This window comes from Coenobita brevimanus, chromosome 57, assembly GCF_032717465.1.
Source record: "Coenobita brevimanus isolate Jiangsu-jjx chromosome 57, ASM3271746v2, whole genome shotgun sequence".
Taxonomy (NCBI): Eukaryota; Metazoa; Arthropoda; class Malacostraca; order Decapoda; family Coenobitidae; genus Coenobita; species Coenobita brevimanus.
Window position 1 is genome coordinate 37,177,060 of NC_137010.1, and position 20,078 is coordinate 37,197,137.

Consider the following 20,078-nt stretch of genomic DNA (forward strand, 5'->3'; position numbering starts at 1 on the left):
TCTGCACTCCATCACTATTCCCTCACTAATCTTTAGCTGGTTGTGTATATGCTGTTTGCACTCCGTCACTATTTCCTCAATAATTGTCTTCAACTGTTTATCTACATGCTGTTTACACTCTGTCACATTACTGCTTACCTCACACTTCTGCTGCTCTAGCTTGGCATCCACTTCCTCCTTAAGCTGTTATTGTTCTTCACTCACCTCCCCCATGAATGCACCAAGCCGTTCTTGCACCCTCAGTTGCACCTGCCCCAGTTGCCCCCGTAATGCCTCCCAAAGCTGTTCATGTCGTTCTTTCTGTTGTTCGTTCTGTGCCTGCAATTTTTCTTTAATTTCTTTCTTCTGTGCCTGTAATTGTTCTTCGAGCTTTTTCTGTCCTTCGATCTGTGCTTGTAGTTGTTCTTTGATTTCGTTTCTGCGCTTTTTCTGTTCTTCACTTTGGGCCTGTAATTGTGCTTGGAGATTTTCCTGCCCTTCACTCTGTGCATGTAATTGTGCTTGGAGTTTTTTCTGTGCTTCATTCTGTGTATGTATATGTGCTTGTAGTGCTTGTAATAGTTTCATAATTCCATCCAGCGATGCCTTTTCTTGCCTAGCTTGGCCTCTTCTCTGGACACCTTCCTGCTCCATGTCAAAGATTAGCCTCACTGCAGCCCTGATAAAATAATCCCACTCCTGACACCAGTGTTATGTCCCAGTCCCCCACACTGCCGCAGGCTCCAACAGCAGTAGTTCAGTACAGGAAGGACGTTGCACATTGAGTTGTTCTTCCTATGGTCAGCCTTCAGGTGTGCAGTACACAAGATCAGCTGAGGTGAAAATAAACACTGGCTCCTTAAAGTTCACTGTCTTTATTTTCCAAGTAATTCCACTTAGCCTTCCAACTTCTCTTCACTGTTCTCACAAGCACTGGAGCTATACACACTTTACTAATTGCAATTACATTTAATGCCAGACAACACTTTACAGTTAGTACACTTAATGCTTGCTAACACTTCACTTATTACACGTGCAGAAAATAATCTTCACTGACAGTAATTACACTTAATGCTTGACACTTCACTGTTTTCTCAAGTTCCAGTGATATACAAACTTCAATAACCCGTCACTGTTTTCACAAGTACCAAAAATATACAATCTTCACTGACACTGACACTGCACTACACCAAAACCAACTGCACTTCACTCACACTGAACTGAAACCCGACTAAACTCGTAATATTCTCTACCCCACCTTATATAAGTTTGCATTGTTCTAGAAAGATCTACTTCTCAAACATTCTCGGACGTGCTGTCTTGCATCAGCCCATAGTAACAACAGATACCAACTAGGACACATCAAAACATGCTAGAGTTTTCCTACATTACATAACATGCTAAATCATTTACCATACGAACTTAAATTACATAATTTAACAAGCAATCACTTAAATAAATCATTATAGAGAAAAAGAGCAAAAAAAATTATGCATAACTTACGAAATAACTACGCTCACAAACAGCAGGCAAACTGGCAACTCTGATGATTCGTACAGGAACTTACGGTACCAGAAACGTCTCGAAGGTACAAGACTACCTAACTGGCAAATCCCCCTTCATAACACTACATATACACATTACAGTCAACTTGTAAGCTAATTAAGTGAAATACATAGTACTGTAAAAGTTACATAATTGAAGGAATATTGTATCACATTTGCAGTTACATCGTGTTAATGCAGCTGTAGTTAGATTGTCTAAATGCAGCTGTTGTGCAAGTGTGATTGCAACATAACATTGTGTTAATGCAACTGTTACACACAAAATTGCAGTTACATCGTGTTAATGCAACTGTAACATAATTGCAGTAATGCTAATGTTTGTAGTTACATAATTAACTAATGTAATTGCAATAATGCTAATATTTATAGTTACATAATTGTAGCAACTATACCATAATTGCAGTAATCCTAGTATTTGTAGTTACATAATTGAAGCAATTGTAACATAATTGCTGTAATGCTAGTGTTTGTAGTTACATAACTGTAGCAACTGTAACTTAGCTGCATTAATGCAAGCGCTTGTAGTTACATAATTGTAGCAAGTGTAACGTAATTGTAGTAAAGCAAAAGTTTGTAGTTACATAATTGTAGGAATTGTAACATAATTGCAGTAATGCTATCGTTTGTAGTTACTGTACATAGCAAACTGTAACATAATTGCAGTAATGCAAGCATTTGTAGTTACATAACTGTAGAAATTATGGGTATGTGTGTAACATAACTGCAGGAATCATATGTGTAGTCATTGTAGCTATATTACTGATACGTATGTATGTAACTAATACAATCATAGCAATACAATCATATAATAAATCAGCCATATTTGATGTACTTGTTTATTTGAGACTTAGTTATGTTGCACAGTTTATTTGAGACACCATAGGTGTATTGGCTTAGTTATGTTGCACAGTTTATATTTAAATTAAAATGATAATATATGTAACCCCATAGTATGTTATTTTATATAAAATTATATATACAGTATTTTCTGTATATACATTATTCACTTAGTTTCGTCTATACCACACATCACTTGATACTATAGCCCTCCAAAAGTTGTGAAGTCAACTTGATATGTTGGCTCATTTTAAAATTCGTCTTTAGATATAGGTTCCAAGTACTAATGTGTGTGGTTGAGTATAGCATAGTGTTGCTAGCTCCATTTGTGTTAGGTAGTTTCACTTGATTTCCCTTGTAATTGTAAAGTGAAGGATACATGTGTCCTTATATTTTGATTCTCTGGTTTTACCTGATTCTCCTATGTATGTATTATATGTTGCTGTAAGGATATACCTGTATATTGTCTATCACTGTGTATACAGTATACATAAGGCTGTGTATAAATGAAGTAGTTCTCTTAAACTGATAGAGTAAATGTTCGACTCACTGATATTAATTGTAGTATTTGTGATAGTGATATTGGTTGAAGGGTGTTGGTAGGGGTTGGCTGAGGTAGGTCAGGGTCCTGGTATGACTGCATCAGCAATCGGTGTCATCACTGCGGGACAGGCAGACAGGCTGGCAGGCAGGCAGGCAGGTGCAGGATGGCAGGCTAGTATTGTCAGGTGCTTGAACTTATTGGCGTGTTATGATGCTCATAGCAAATGATGACATTGCTGAGTCGCTGCTGCCGCTGCCTCACACAGGTAGTTGTGGTGAAGATGGTGGTGGTGGTGGTATTGCTGGAGAAGGTGGAGGTCGTGGTGGAGGGTGGTGTAAGTTGGAGGAGGAGGGGGGAAGGAATGGAGGTCAGATGTGTTGAATCATCACCAGGCTGGGTCAACACTGTTAGCACAGTACAGAAGCACTTCCTCCTTTCTCACTTTTTCTTGTTATTGTTTGTCGTTTCTCACTTCTTTGTTTGCTTCTTCTTAACTTGTAGAATATGATTTTCCTTACTTGTTCAGACTAACTTCTAGGCTTGTAGAGTTGTCGATAGACGTAGTTTATAGTTTCCATTGTTTCCCCTAATCGTGGAGTTGTGGTGGTTAGGAGTGATTAGGGACGAAGTTAAGGTGCAGATGTTCTGCCAGCTCTGTTCTCTGCTTTGCTTGTTTGTTTTTTGTTTGTTTGTTTCTTGTGGAGGAGTCATAGATTGTTCTGATTGTAATTTGATCGTTGATTGTTGATTGAGACGCTTATCGGCTTCGATTACTGCTCGCCACCAATCTCAGTGAACGTAGTTTATCACAGTTTACCGTTGTAGCGGTTCAGGAGAGTAGTCTGCTGTGTATATCGATTAACGTATAAACTAATATCGATGAGCGTTGTATAAACTCTTAAGACGTAGTTTGGATAGTTTACTGTTTTCACCGCTAGCCACCAGTGTAAGTAGACGTAACCTAGTGGTGTAAATACTGTATATAGAGAAGGGCATCTGGTTGTATCGTCTATGGAGTGGCACTAGTAGAGAGTAAGTGGTGAGGCAGGAGATATCAGGGTAGGCCTTCTCTGTTCCGTTATCCTCGTCGTATTTTAAGTGGTATGATGAAATAGGAAGATTTGGCTCGATGGAGTTTATTGTGAAACAGTTACTTGAATCAAAGTTAAGAGCTTGGCGCGACTTAGTGTGTAGCCTATGGTTAGTAGCAGTTTGTGCTAGCTGCTGTTCTACTTTACTCTCACTCTCCTACTCCCTATCGCTCTCTGAGAATCTCTCCCGCTCTCTCCTTGACTAACTCTGGTTAACCAACTCTCCAACATGTGATGTTGGACTTACATCCCCCTCTAGCTTCAGGCTAAAGTGTGTCGGCGTGCGAGAGCGTACGTTTGTGCGTGTGTGTATGTCGGTCACGTTTCTGCACATGATCAGGAGTGTTTAGCGTTCTTGATTCGTCTAGGTAAGGGAGATGTGTGGTTGTCTTTCCCTGGAGAACTCAGACACAAATACCTGTTTTACTATAGCAATATAATTACATACCATAGTTATATATAGTATTGGGTCACACACACACACACACACACACACACACACACACACACACACACACACACACATCAATCAAAATATAATATCCGAACTTTGAGCGTGAGTAGTGTGAACTTACAGAGAGAGAGAGAGAGAGAGAGAGAGAGAGAGAGAGAGAGAGAGAGAGAGAGAGAGAGAGAGAGAGAGAGAGAGAGAGAGAGAGAGAGAGAGAGAGAAAGAGAGAATTACCCATTAAGTCATCAGTAAAATGATTGAAAGAACTTATGTTTCACGTATAGGATATTGTTCTTTCCAAATCCATTAATATTTTTCGTAGTATCTAAGTAACTGTCATTTCATTTAGTTCCTTCGTGTGATAGATGACCCCTTCATCTAGACGTGTAGACAGGGAGAGCAGCATTCCTTACTTCCACTGGACAGTAGTAACCCAGTTGATCTTCCACTTTCCTCTTTCCATTGCTCTCCTATTTTTCCCCTCATCTTTCTCCTTGTCTCCTCACGACCCTTCTCACCTCATATTTATCTACTTCAAATTTTCTCCTCTTTTTTGTTTAGTGGACTCCTTTTGCCATCCTCCTTTCATCTTCACTTCCAACTCTGTTAAATTTCAAAACCTGTCAGATGACGAGCATTATGTTATTTGCTGTTGGAACTATGCTTTTTTTTTTTTTTAATGCGAGGAAAAAGGAACCAAAGGCCATGAGCGCGTAATAAGAGTTCCCTCCAAGAGAAAAACAAAATGCAAGAGAGAGCCAAATTCAAGATCCATTCTTTTCGAGATGCCTGGATACACTGCGTTTGAAAGACTGGAGATCATAGGCAGCAGGAAATACAGACAGAGGGAGACAGTTCCTGAGCTGACCTGTTGCATAAATGAAGGACTGGGAGTAACCGTTAACTCTTGCATTAGAGAGTTGGACAGAAAAGGGATGAGAGTTTGCTGATAGACGGGTGCTATGCGCCCGTCGTAGAGGTGGAGGAATGCATGCAGACAGTTCAGAGGAGCAGTGACCATTAAAGTAGTGATAGAAAAGAGATATAGATGCAACAGTGTGCGGCGAAGACAGAGGTAAATATCCTGCAAACACAAATTTACATGTTTAATTTATTATGCCTTTGACTTTTAGATATAGCCTACTTCAGTAGTAATTCTGTTTTTAATTTCAGTTTATGGTTTGTGCCGTTAAGTTAATTTGCGGATGTTGCGGTAGAAATGATGGTCGGCTTTGAATGCAGAAATTAGTTTGTGTGGATAAATAGCATCTCAGCATTTATGTGATCTTGAATTACGTACACCTCTTTTAAAGGAACGCAATCTTGCCGTGATGAAGAGAGTTGAGCGTCCCAGAGATGGTGAAGGTAGTTAACCGATTCAGCGGCCTGCAGTCCTAATGGACCCAGGATCGAATCCCGGCTGGGGCAGGGAACAGTTTAAGGATTTGAATCTCCTAAAAGCAGACTTTCCTGATCTACCAGATGACCCGCCGACATGTCGTAAAAACACCCCCGCTAATACCAATACACCAGTCCTGTATGAGACAGCCCTAGCATGTATTCAATATGGAAGGTGGGTGTTAGCGCCGAAGCGGTGACATGTGGAGGTGTAGGAGGACTACTGGGCCTCGGAATGGGTCACTGCCCCCGAGAAATAGGCCCTGCAGCCTTTGACCAGAGTCGGACACATAAAAAAAAAAAAAAAAAAGTATGACCATACTAGGCAAGTTATTTTCAAGGTTAGGACGAAAAATGTTCCGCCCATAGTAATCGCCTGAGTCATTACTAATTATGAACTGAAAGGAAAATTTCTCAGAAGAAAAACATTACCAGTCCCCGCCACGGAGGGACTTGGGGAAAGGTATTGTTTTTCACTCGGTTTGTCTGTCTGTTTTCCTATCTGTGTGTCTGACTGTTAGCAAGTTTATTCGAAAATTATTGGTGCGATTGTGACTACTATTACAGCGATGATGAGCTATGACGTTCTGATCACCTGGTTACATTTTGGGCCAAATTGGTCCAAGGCCCAGACTGTAGGGGAAAAGAAAAAAGTAAACAAAATTGTTTTTCGCCATAACTCCTTCAAATTCGTCATTTTGGCATGAAACCGAAACCTAAAGGTGCATCTTTCAAGTGTGCATCATATAACATGCCTCATTACATCACGGAGGTCACCCCCCCCCCCCAGTTAGCAGTAGGGGGTCTATATAAAGTGGGTTGGGCCAAAAATTACTGAAGAGCATAAAATCGTCAGTTTCACCTAATTTACTCCAAACCTGATATGTGACATCTTTGAGTAGATATCTTGATGATTTTACATCAGCACTAAAATGACGGCCGGGGATGGGTTTGATATGCCTTGGCATCACTTCTTGTTTGAGCTGGTGAGAGGATTATAACGAGGATTTTTTGTCGCTCTGAAGGAAAGGTAAAAAGACATGCCGACAATTTGAACAAATTGTAGAGCTGAATCAAGACAAGTGCGATGCAGGACTGGTCTTATTGGAATCTTAAGGTACTGTTAATGGCACGTCTGTTGAAAAGATTTATTTTGTATATTAGGCAACACTTTATAAAGTAAGTCTCCTGATGTATGTTTTTTTTTTTTTTTTTTTCGCTTTCAGCACTATATTTTGGGGTAAATAGTTAAATCAGCTCTGGAGGGAGCAACAAACGATTAAATGGTAGTCTTTTTGTATTTTACTGTCGACTGTTGCAAAAAGGGCATAGAAGAGGCAATGTATAACAAGGACTTACAGAATTCTCTCGTATATTGTTTATACCTATTTAAAGGAATCTCACATCATACATTTGTGATCTTAAAATGTAAAAGAATTATTAACGGGGACAGACGTGTGGTGGAATGGTGACGTTTGATAAGCAAAACAAGAGTTGAAGTGTCATCAACAGACCGTCAGTCTTGGTTAGTGCTCCGTCTGTCTCTTCGCTTCATTCCATTATTACCCTTTTTTTGCAGTTTCCTCCTTCTTTCTGCCCTTCCTTTCTATTACTATTGCTGTCTCTCTCCTGCCCTCACTATTATAGGCTTCCTCCCTCCACCTCTTTATCATCTGTTTTTCTCCAGTTTTACTTTCCTCTGTCTGACCTTTGCTCTCCATCTCATTCCTCCACTCCATCATTGTCTTACTGCCCTCTTTTTCTAACTCTCCTCTGCACTTTTCATTTAAGCTTAAATATTGCCTTATTAATGACCTCGCCTATGAATTCTAGGATCTCCCTCACTTGAATGAACGTCAGTTGCTAGTCAAAATCAGTACCTAAGAGAAGGGTTAATGCATAATTACCGGTTGCCTAATTAAGCGAGTGGGATAGATTGGGACAGGAAGAAATCACGGTGTAAGAGAGAGGTGTTGAAAGAAACCGTTCGATGGAAAAGGGTGACCAGGGTGTGTTGTAGAGTGACAAGAGCGAGACGAGGTGCTGAGAAGCTGATAAAGACAGATCTGCACATCCATGCTGTGAATGATTCAACACTGTACCCTGGAGTGGGTATTAATGAGCATATATGTAAAACAATAATAATAATTACTGCTGAACTAAATTTCTATCTTGTAAAAATATAAATGATATATTTGAAACTCTCTTTCCCTCTCTCTCACACACACACACACACACACACACACACACACACACACACACACACACACACACACACACACACACACACACACACACACACACACACTTGTATTGGCGTATTCATTCGTCTAAATGGCTTGGATACGGGACGGTCCTCTTCAATACCTCCAACTCCACCACTAGTACAGTACAGTACAGAACAAGCAAGAGCCTAGGAAAGAAATCACATTTTCACTGGCAATAATGCATTTAAATAAGAAATACACAATAACAACAAGAGTAGAATTATTGCTCTGGCACCTGCGGGGAGGCTTTTGTTTCGAACAGTTCGCTGCTAAAAAGTAACTAATTTTAACAGAAAGATCCACTTACATGGGACAGCTTTTATGTCTCAGTAGGATTAAATTAAGTAATTTTACTAAAACTGTCGCTAGACGGCACAATTCAAGGTGTCAACTGATGGCAGATTTGGATTCTTCTTGTCAAGTTACCCTATATAATATTTTTATGTCTCCAATGGTCTCCTTTTAACACATCCGGCAGAAGCAAAAGATGCAGAGGAAGAAAAAGAACACCGGCCACTCATTTACCTGCTGGCTATCGCTGCAGCTAGTAATAATAACTAATTCCTTGGGTAGGAGAGAGGGAGAGGAAAAAATAATCAGACGTCAAAATTTCTATAATGTCCTTCACATATCCAGATATATCACTAAACAGATCCCATGGAACAATATTTATCCATCCATCCATCATCCAATCCAACATTGCCCCATGAGGAGCTTAGGAGCCCGGAGCTAGGCAGTTGGTCCCGACATTTAAGATGAGAGTGACCAGCCTCACTCATCCCTGAGTGGCATTACATGAGCAATCAACCCCAACCACGCCTTGGATATAAACCTTCACCGGCTCAATCCGACTGGAGCGCAATAATTACCCACTAAACCATCAGGCGCCAAAATTTGGTGATATGGTTACCACCCAGCATAGTAAATGGTTTCCTGGTGTACAAGAAACAATTTGGCTTGTCACTCAGTGTACATTAGAGTCACTCACAGGCAGAAGGAAGAGGAAAGAATGAAGGAAAGACAGAAGAGGGTGTGTAAAGTTACCCGCAGGCAGATGAACAAGGAAAGAATGAAGGCAAGGAAGACAGAAGAGAATGGAAGGAAAGAAGGATGGAGGAAAGGAAAGGGCAGACACCCGACAGCAGCACTACATCGAGTGAGTAGATGGTGAGTGCCCCACCTACCACAAAACAATATATATATATATATATATATATATATATATATATATATATATATATATATATATATACGTAAGTCAGTTTGGGGACAAAGCTAGAGAGGCGAGACTGAGATGGTTTGGACATGTGCGGAGGAAGGATGAGGAGTATGTCAGGAGGAGGATGCTGGAAATGGAGTTACCAGGCAGGAGAAAGAGAGGAAGGCCAAAGAGAAGGTTTATGGATGTAGTGAAGGAGGACATGCGGGTGGTAGGTGTAAGAGAAGAAGATGCAGATGACAGAGTAAGATGGAGATGGGTGATCCGCTGTGGCGACCCCTAAGGGGAGAGCCGAAAGAAGATATAGAGATAGAGTGAGTTTTATGCCAGGTACCCCTTTTTTTGGATAAGGGCTATGGCGTTGCCCCTGGGTAGAGGACTTTGGTTTGGAGCGTGTAGCATTTTATGACCGGATGCCCTTCCTAATGTCTACCAATGACCCTTGGGTGGATTCGATCCTCCGACCCTTCGGTCAGAACGGAGCGCTCTAACCCACTGAGCCACGATATATATATATATATATATATATATATATATATATATATATATATTGGTGTCTCTCTCTTTCTCTCTCTCTCTCTATGTATATATATATATTGTTACATAGCCTATGATTTCATCATCCTTTGTATAATTCTAACGTACAGTATGCTGCATGTTTGATCACGAGCGTGTTCTATCTCACTCCCCCCTTCTACCCTTATAGTAGAGTAAGTCGTTCTTTCTGTTGTTCAGAGCAGGATTGTCAACTCTTTGTCCCCTATGGCTTCATTTGCGCGTCCTTCTTACAAGTTGTATCAAGCTCTGCCGGCCCCTATATAATGAGCTCAGTCTCTGCATTAATTGCCACTTAGATCTACTCCTCATTTTGCTCACATCTCTGTCCTCCCCTGTACAGTTGTTATTATTGTGAGTGCTCAGGAAGTCTCCAGCCATCTAGCAGCTGTGTAATTTGAGTATAAGTGTTATTACATTTTTTCCTTGTACTGTATAGCATAAGGTGTTGATTCGTAGGCCTAGTGAGGTTTTTGTGATTGATGTGTTTTTATGTCAGTCATTTTTGATAATATTTTGTATCTGTAATAATATATCTTGCATTAACTGAGCATTATCTGGTTTTCTCATTTTATCAGGGCTGACTTATATAAATTTACTCTTGCTAATTTCGTGTTAATAGAGGCTATTGCAGTTAACCATATATTTAACCTGTTTTTTGCCATTACATTATCCTTATGAGTCCTGAATGTTTAGTTGTTAGTTTGAGCATTAAACTTTAACTTATAATTTTACCTAACTCTTTTGTTCTGAACCTGGAACTTTGAGGGACAGTTTTCTCTGTTCCGTAACATAAATTTGGCGACCTCTTATCAGGATATTCAGGATATTATCATAAGGATATTGCTTGATATTTTGTGACTGATTTATTCATGATGTCTACTATTACTACTCTTGATGAAGCCAAAGATTTTTTGTCAAATGTGCAAACAGTGTGTGATGTAGAAAACAGAACAAAGAATGAACTTAAGCTTGTTGCTCAACAATTGGGAATTGTTGTTTGCTCTCATCATTCTAAAGATCAAATTGTCGACATGATTAATGAAAGCTTGTTTAATGTAACTCCTCCAAATGAGCAAACGCAGATTGAATTAGCTAAGTTACAGCTAGCCCTGCAGGAGGCCCGTGCTAAGGAGGCTGAGTTTCAGGCACGTTCTCAGGAGGCACAAATTGAAATTGCTAGGATTCAGGCAGACCATGAGTATCGCATGAAACAAGGTGGAACTGGATCATCTAGCTCTGATGATTTTGATGTGGCTAAAAATGTTAAACTTGTCCCTCCTTTTAATGAATCTGATTTAACAAAGTATTTTCAGTTGTTTGAGAGGGTAGCTACAGGTTTTAATTGGCCCAAAAAGTATTGGCCAGTACTCCTTCAAACTGTTCTCACCGGTAAAGCTCAAGTAACTTATGCATCTTTGCCTCAGGATCAATCTGATAATTATGATGTAGTTAAGAGCTTGATTCTTAAGGCCTATGAGCTTGTTCCTGAAGCCTATAGAGTAAAATTTAGGACAACTTATAAGCAAGATATGCAATCCCATGTTGAGTATGCAAAAATCAAAGAAGATCTGTTAGAGCAGTGGTTAAATTCTAAGAATGTGGATTCTGATTTTGACAAATTTAAGCAGATGATTTTGCTGGAGGACTTCAAAAGGTGTATTAATAATGATGTAAGCCTATATCTTGATGAGAGAAGAATAGATAATTTGTCTGATGCTGCAGTTTTAGCTTATGAATATGTTCTCACTCACAAGAGATATTCTAAAGAAAAGAGGAAAGCTGAGAGTAAGTACGTTGCTTCTACTCAGAGTACAGGTAACAGGAAAGAGAATAAAGATGATGTTTCTCAGGAAGCAAATACCAGTTCACCTCTAGGTTTCCGAAAAGTAAATGTACTTATTGTAGTAAGCTTGGTCATACTACAGAGAAAAGTTTCAGGAGACAGCGTGATGTGAACAAAAAGGAGTCTATAAATATTCAGTCAATTGGCAGGACACCTTGGAGTGAGGAAGACTGTGGCACGCATTTTGAAACACTTCTACTGGCTAAGTGTCTTCAGAGATGTTTCCTGGTATTGTAAGTCTTGTCACACCTGTCAAGTTGTGGGGAAGTGTAATCAGACCAGAATTCTTTAACTGAGTTAACTGAACCTGCTTTGAGGGATAAATTAAATTCTCATGATGAAGCTCCTCTTTTGAGCAGTAACGTGGGTGACACTCTCAAGAGTTCATGTGCTAATTTCCTGTCTGATGGTTTTGTCAGTCCTCTGGACAGTAATGACAGGAAATCAGTTAAAATATATCGTGATACAGGTGCTTGCCAATCCCTTATGCTGACCAGTGTTCTAGGCTCTAATGTTAATTCCTCTGATGAAACTGTAATCTTACAAGGTGTAGGGAATAATTACTTCTCTGTCCCTCTGTGCAGAGTGAATTTAGAGTCTGGTTTTGTTAATGGTTCCGTTATGGTTGGGTTGGTTGAGACACTCCCAATGTCAGGTGTAACTTTCTTACTTGGAAATGATATTGATGGAAGTCAAGTGTGTCCAGCTCCTCAGTTGTCTAGTGAGCCAGTGGCTGCGGCCCAGGATTGTGATGTCCCTGATGTGTTCTCTGCATGTGCTGTCACTAGGGCTAAGTCTAAAGTTACTGGTGACTTAGAGGATAATGATGATGATGATGTTATCCTAGCTGACACTTTTCTTGCTAATTTGGACCACTCACCAGATGAGGCAGTACCCCGTAGTGTTGATAATTTGTCTCGTCAAGAGTTGGTTGAGTTGCAGGTTGCTGACCCTGAGTTGAAAGGTCTAGCTAACTCTGCTTGCAGTGAGGAAGAGTCAGCTGGTGCTTCTACTTGTTATTATATAAAGTCAGGAGTACTTATGAGGAAGTGGAGACCCCCAACAGCATCAGCCGACTGTGAATGGGAGGTTGTACATCAAGTTGTCATCCCTCGTGTTTGTAGGCAGGATATCATTAGAGTGGCTCATGATTCCAGTTTGGCAGGACACCTTGGAGTGAGGAAGACTGTGGCACGCATTTTGAAACACTTCTACTGGCTAGGTGTCTTCAGAGATGTTTCCTTGTATTGTAAGTCTTGTCACACCTGTCAAGTTGTGGGGAAGTGTAATCAGACCGAAAAGGTTGCACCTCTAGTTCCCATTCCTCCTTTTGACGCGCCATTCACCCGTGTGTTGGTGGATATTGTGGGCCCTCTTTCTAAGACTTCTTCAGGATTTTCTTATGTGTTGACCCTGACTGATATGGCTACTCGTTATCCTGAAGCCATTCCACTTAGAAATATCTCAGCAAAGAACGTGGTTAAGGAAATGCTAGGGTTCTTCACAAAGTTTGGTCTGCCCAAGGAGGTACAGTCAGACCGGGGAAGTAATTTCATGTCAAATGTTTTCAAGCAGTCTCTGAAAGAGTTGGGCATCACCCAGATCACGTCTTCAGCTTACCATCCCCAGACCCAAGGAGCGTTGGAGAGATATCATCAAACACTCAAATCGATGCTCAAGAAATACTGTTTGGAACATCAGAAAGACTGGGATAAAGGTCTTCCATTCGTTGTATTTGCCGCAAGAGAATCTCCAAATGAATCACTGGGCTTCTCACCTTTTGAACTACTGTTTGGCCATGAAGTAAGAGGACCCCTTAAGCTACTCAAGGAATGCTGGCTGTCGGAGGAAGATGACGTCAACCTGCTGGAGTATGTGATGAAGTTCAAAGAACAGCTGTCCACTGCTTTACAGCTGGTGAGAGAGAATTTGGGAGCTGCTCAGGAGAAGATGAAGACTTGGTATGATAAGAAGTCCAGGTTACGCCACTTTCAGCCAGGAGATCAGGTTTTGATTCTGCTACCGGTGCATGGGCAACCTCTTCAAGCCAAGTTTAGTGGTCCTTATTTCGTGGAGAAGAAACTCGGTGATGTCAACTATGTCATCGCCACACCAGATCGTAGAAAGAACAAGCAACTTTGTCACATCAACATGCTAAAGTTATATCACAGGCGGGACGAAAATAACCCAGTCTGCACTGTAGCTGTTCCACCCGAGTCTGCAGGTGAAGTTCTCCCATGCAGCATGAGCCTGAGTGATAGTTTGGGGAAGAATCCTGATATCATGAATGATCTCCAGACTAAGCTTTCTCATCTAGCTCTCGAGGAAAGGCAGGAGTTTTCGGCATTACTGCAGGAGTACCCGCAAGTGTTCCGTGCCACTCCAGGAAGAACCACTGTGTTGATGCATGATGTCGATGTTGGAGACGCAAAGCTAATTAAACTGCCTCCTTACCGTGTGAACCCAGTGAAAGTTCCTCTCATCCAGAAGGAGCTTGGCTACCTGTTGGACCACAAGATGATTGAGCCCTGTCAGAGCGAGTGGAGTTCTCCTGTCACTCTAGTCCCTAAGCCAGGTGGGTCACAGCGGCTTTGCATCGACTACAGACGTGTTAATCTGATAACTAAAACAGACACTTACCCTCTCCCTCGCGTGGAAGATTGCATAGATAAGATCGGAAAGGCTAGGTACATAAGTAAGTTTGATTTGTTAAAGGGATACTGGCAAGTACCTATGACTGAACGTGCTAGGGAGATCTCATGTTTTGTAACACTAGGAAAGACTTTTGCATGTTCTGTAATGCCATATGGTATGAAGAATGCACTAGCCACTTTTCAGAAGCTCATGAATGTTGTAACAGAGGGTTTGGCAGGGTGTGTTGTTTATATTGATGATGTATTAATCTTCAGTGACAACTGGAAAGATCACCTATGCCATGTCAGTAAATTTCTTGAGCGTTTGGTTCGGGCTAATCTTGTATCTAATTTATCAAAGTGTGAGTTTGGTCAAGCTAAAGTTCAGTACCTTGGGTACGTAATTGGTGACGGACATGTTGCACCACCAGGAGCTAAGGTTCAGGTTATAAGTGATCTTCCCAGACCTAAAAGTAGGAAAGAGCTACAAAGATTTTTGGGAATGATAGGTTATTACAGGAGATTTGTTCTTAACTGTTCAATTCTTGTATCACCACTTACAGACCTACTGAAAAAGGGAGTTAAATTTGTCTGGACCGATAACTGTGAATCCTCTTTCAGCAAACTTAAAGCTATCCTATTAAGTCAGCCAGTGCTCGCTACTCCAAATTTTGCTAAGCCTTTTAAGATGGCTGTTGACCCAAGTGATACAGGAGCTGGGGCTGTTTTGCTGCAAGAGGATGATCAGGGTATTGAACACCCTGTATCTTATTACAGTAAGAAATTCACTCCACCTCAAAAGAACTACTCAACTATTGAGAAAGAGCTTTTGGCCTTGATTTTGGGTTTACAGCATTTTTCATTTTATATGTGCTCTGGTTTTGACCCCATAGTCATTTATACCGATCATAACTCACTGGAATTCCTTAGTAAGTTTAAAGATAAAAATCAGAGATTGACAAGATGGAGTTTACTTCTTCAGGAGTATTCATTAGACATACAACATATCAAGGGGAAAGAAAATGTTATTGCAGATTGCTTATCTAGACTTTAGACAGATTGTTTTAGAGTAATAAGAAATTTCCTTTGTAAATTTCTTTTTCTTTGTGGAGAGGTGTTACATAGCCTATGATGTCATCATCCTTTGTATAATTCTAACGTACAGTAGGCTGCATGTTTGATCAGGAGCGTGTTCTACCTCACTCCCCCCTTCTATCCTTATAGTAGAATAAGTCGTTCTTTCTGTTGTTCAGAGCAGGATTGTCAACTCTTTGTCCCCTATGGCTTCATTTGCGCGTCCTTCTTACAAGTTGTATCAGGCTCTGCCGGCCCCTATATAATGAGCTCAGTCTCTTCATTAATTGCCACTTAGATCTACTCCTCATTTTGCTCACATCTCTGTCCTCCCCTGTACAGTTGTTATTATTGTGAGTGCTCAGGAAGTCTCCAGCCATCTAGCAGCTGTGTAATTTGAGTATAAGTGTTATTACATTTTTTCCTTGTACTGTATAGCATAAGGTGTTGATTCGTAGGCCTAGTGAGGTTTTTGTGATTCATGTGCTTTTATGTCAGTCATTTTTGATAATATTTTGTATCTGTAATAATATATCTTGCATTAACCGAGCATTATCTGGTTTTCTTATTTTATCAGGACTCACTTAGATAAATTTACTCTTGCTAATTTCTTGTTAATAGAGGCTATTGCAGTTAACCATATATTTAACCTGTTTTTTGCCATTACATTATCTTTATGAGTCCTGAATGTTTAGTTGTTAGTTTGAGCATTAAACTTCAACTTATAATTTGACCTAACTCTTTTGTTTTGAACCTGGAACTTTGCGGGACAGTTTTCTCTGTTCCGTAACAATATATATATATATATATATATATATATATATATATATATATATATATATATATATATATATATATATATATATATATATATATATATATATATATATATATATATATATATATATATATATATATATATATATATATATATATATCCCATTTGAGCCCAGTGTCCTGAATATAGGACGGAACTGGGAATTTTCAAAAGTTAATAAAGTAGGGAAACTCTGAGTAGGGACCTATGAGCTTCGCGACTATTAGCCGATAGGTGGATTGATTTGATTTGATTAATTTATTATGCCCGAAGGCGACAAAGCTAGTACAGTGCCATGCGGCCATATGTGAGGTGAGTACAGGGGAACTCGTGCCACACAGGACACACTGTCTAGCTATAAAAAATTAACACCCACCAAAGTGTAGAAGACGCATGAGAATAACATCTAGGTTATCATCTTCCAACAAAATGTTTACAAGTGTCCACTAATGTGAGTCCAAGTGGTATTAAATCAGAGACAAGTGGACATTGCAGGCAATAATGGTCAAGGGTGTTGGCACTGGGTGCGTCACACAGCTTACAGGAGGAGAAATAAAGGTGCGTTGCCCTCCCCAGCCACCTGTCACACAGGTCGGTAGCCCAGTCTGAGGCGGGCACACACCACGTTATGACGACGAATCATAAGACCGCTGCAACGATATCTATGGGGACGAGAGAGAAAGTGGTCATAATGTTGGATGGACGCACTGTGAGCCCTCTCAGCATTTCTACGGTGGAGAATAGGGGAGCGGACTGCTCTGCGTATTATCTGCTTGTAGCAAAGGGGGGAGGCATTAGTAGCATCCACAGCGGGCGGATCCAGTCAACAGGCAGTCATTGCAGGGAGGTCAGCAGTGTTGTTGGCTGAGGCCAATATGAGAAGGAATCCACAGAAAGTGCATCACAAGCGAACGATCGCGGCCAGTGGCCAATTGACAGAGTATCTGTGTAATAAGGTGTTGATATACAGGCCTGGGAGAGGAGAGGGCATGGAGGGCCAGCTGTGAGTCACAGATGATCAAGCTGCTGTTGTTCGTTCATATTAATAAAGTAACTGCATCCAGGAGTCCATGTAGTTCACAATACGTAGAGCTCGACGAGGCTGGCAGTTGATGGCCCAGCCAGCCCCCTTGAGGTGGGTTCAGACTTGGGGATAATACAGCACAGCCAGCACTGCCATCCTCCTGCAGGGAGCCATCAGCATAGATATGGTGGGTCGAAGGGAGGGAAGATGACAGCCTGGCGATGGTCTCCAAAGCTAGCTGTTTCTGAAGCTGAGGCAGGTCAGTCTTGGAGGCCGGAGTTATGAGATAGCAGGCACAGGGGTCTGCCAAGGTGGAACACCATAGTCCACATCCTCAGCAAGCACCGGTACATTGATGTTTAGCCGTCGGACGTTTGAACAAACAATATTAACTAGTGTGCGGCCACCACTGCGAATCAGAGGCCTTGGTGCAATGGGATCAAGGGAAGTCAGAATGATGTGAGAGTAGTGGGGAGAAAGGTGAGGATAATGCAGGCACTTAATGCTGAAGTATGTAACCACGGAGTATATTCTCTCAACAAGTGGTGGAAGGTTGGTTCAAGTTGCATGTTGACATTTCTGGTTGAACCAGGGCAGCCCAGGATGAGTCTCATTACTGCATTTTGGAACATCTCAAGAGGTTGTAAGGCTGTTCTGGATAGCTGACAAAGAGCAGGGAAAAGATAATCAACAACTGATCGAATGAATGCAATGTATATGGTTCGTGCTACAGGAATAGAAACCTCGGCAGCATAATTAGTGAGCCACTTGAGAGGTTTTAGGCGCCGCTGTAGCCAGGTCAGCAGATCCTGAACAATCGGATGCATGCGTTGTCTTGCAGGAATGGAGGGAGAAATCCGTACAGGCACCCCCAGATAAAGGTACTGTGTGCACAGAGGGATAACACAATCCCCGACAGAGAATACAGGCAGTGTTCTTGCTGGAAGGGAAGTGAAGATCTACTCTTTTCTGGAGAGATATTGAGTCTGCATTTGGAAGCCGACTCATGAAACAAGTGAAGGAAACGTTGCAGATCTGCAGGGGAATTTTAATGAATGCAGACGTCATCAGCGTAGCAAGTAATTGTGGCTCCAGGGATGTCAGGAAGGAGGGTGCGTAGACAATATATGAGGATATTAAACAAAAAAAAGGATGAAGGACACCACCTTGTGGACTACCAAGCTCGAAATCCTTAGCAGTGCTGTATGCGCCCTTAAAAAGAACACAAGAGGACCTATTAGACAGGCAACCATATATCCATCGCAGCAGGTTTCCCTTAACTCCAAAATCCACTAGCTGGTCGAGGGTGATATCTCTGTTGGGAACATCAAATGCACTCTTTAAATCAATGAAGGCCACTACACTGGTGAGGGATAGAAGGGTGTATAGCTCCATGAAGCAGTGATGTGTCACTCGCTGTGGTAAAAAGCCGTAAAGTCAGTGCCCGATAGGCAGAGGGCGGTATACATAGTACCCTGCCAACACAATCCCTTGCCCAGGAACCCTGGGAACCAATGGGATATATATATATATATATATATATATATATATATATATATATATATATATATATATATATATATATATATATATATATATATAATAATAATTTATGTAACTGGTAGCTATTTTAGTAAGACAGGCCTCAATGTACCTATATAAAACCATTCGGTGATTATAAAAATGTTTTATTTTCTAAAGAAAATAAAGGGAAAAAATCAGATAACATACAAAATTATATAATAGAAGCCTGTAGGAGTATCTGTTCATAAGGTGGTGTGGCGGTATATATATATATATATATATATATATATATATATATATATATATATATATATATATATCAGTAACCTCTCAAATAATGCGAGGGTTAGGTTCTGGAGAGGTCGCATTAGTTAAAAACACGTTATATAAACATAATTTTCCCATAAGAAACACTGGTAATATTGGGGGTTACGTTCCTGGACTCTGGGAAAGTCTACCCATTTAGGGAGTTATGCTGCTCTAAACTTAAAAGCAACACTATTACTGTAATTTGAAAGAAAATCCACTTAAAGACAAAAACAGTATATGTGGGGAGAAATAAACATAATTTGAACCCTAGTTGGGCCGAAGTGCTGTTTACTTCTCCCCAAATACATAATATTCTCGGTTTTTACGTGGATTTTCTTTCAATTCTGCTTCATTCACGGCATTGTGAAAGTTCCTCAACATTATTAATGCATTAGTAGGTCATTAAAACACTACAGTATAAGCATCATTTTCATTACAGTAAGTATGTCACAAACAAGAACAACACACAGCCTCACTTCATCTATGCATCACTCGTCGTCTGCTGCTGTCCCTCCTCACCCCGCTCCTCCACCTCCTGCCGCTCCCCACCTTAAATTTGTTGTCTCTCCTCTCTCTGCTGTCCCTCCTCACCCCGCTCCCCCACCTCCTGGCGCTCCCCACCTTAAATTTGTTGTCTCTCCTCTCTCTGCTGTCCCTCCTCACCCCGCTCCCCCACCTCCTGCCACTCCCCACCCTAAATTTGTTGTCTCTCCTCTCTCTGCTGTCCCTCCTCGCTCTGCTGTCCTTCCTCTTCCTCTTCCTCTGACTCCCGTGCTACTGGTGATGAAGATAACTCCCTTAAGTTGTCTGTCTTCTTCATAAAGAACTGTTCTATCTTGGTCTGAGTGGTTTTCTTCTGTCTGTTCTGCAGCATCAAGTTGTAACAATTTAGATCTGCCATCACTTTTCTGGCTAAATTTTGTCCGAAAATGAGCCAAATTGCTC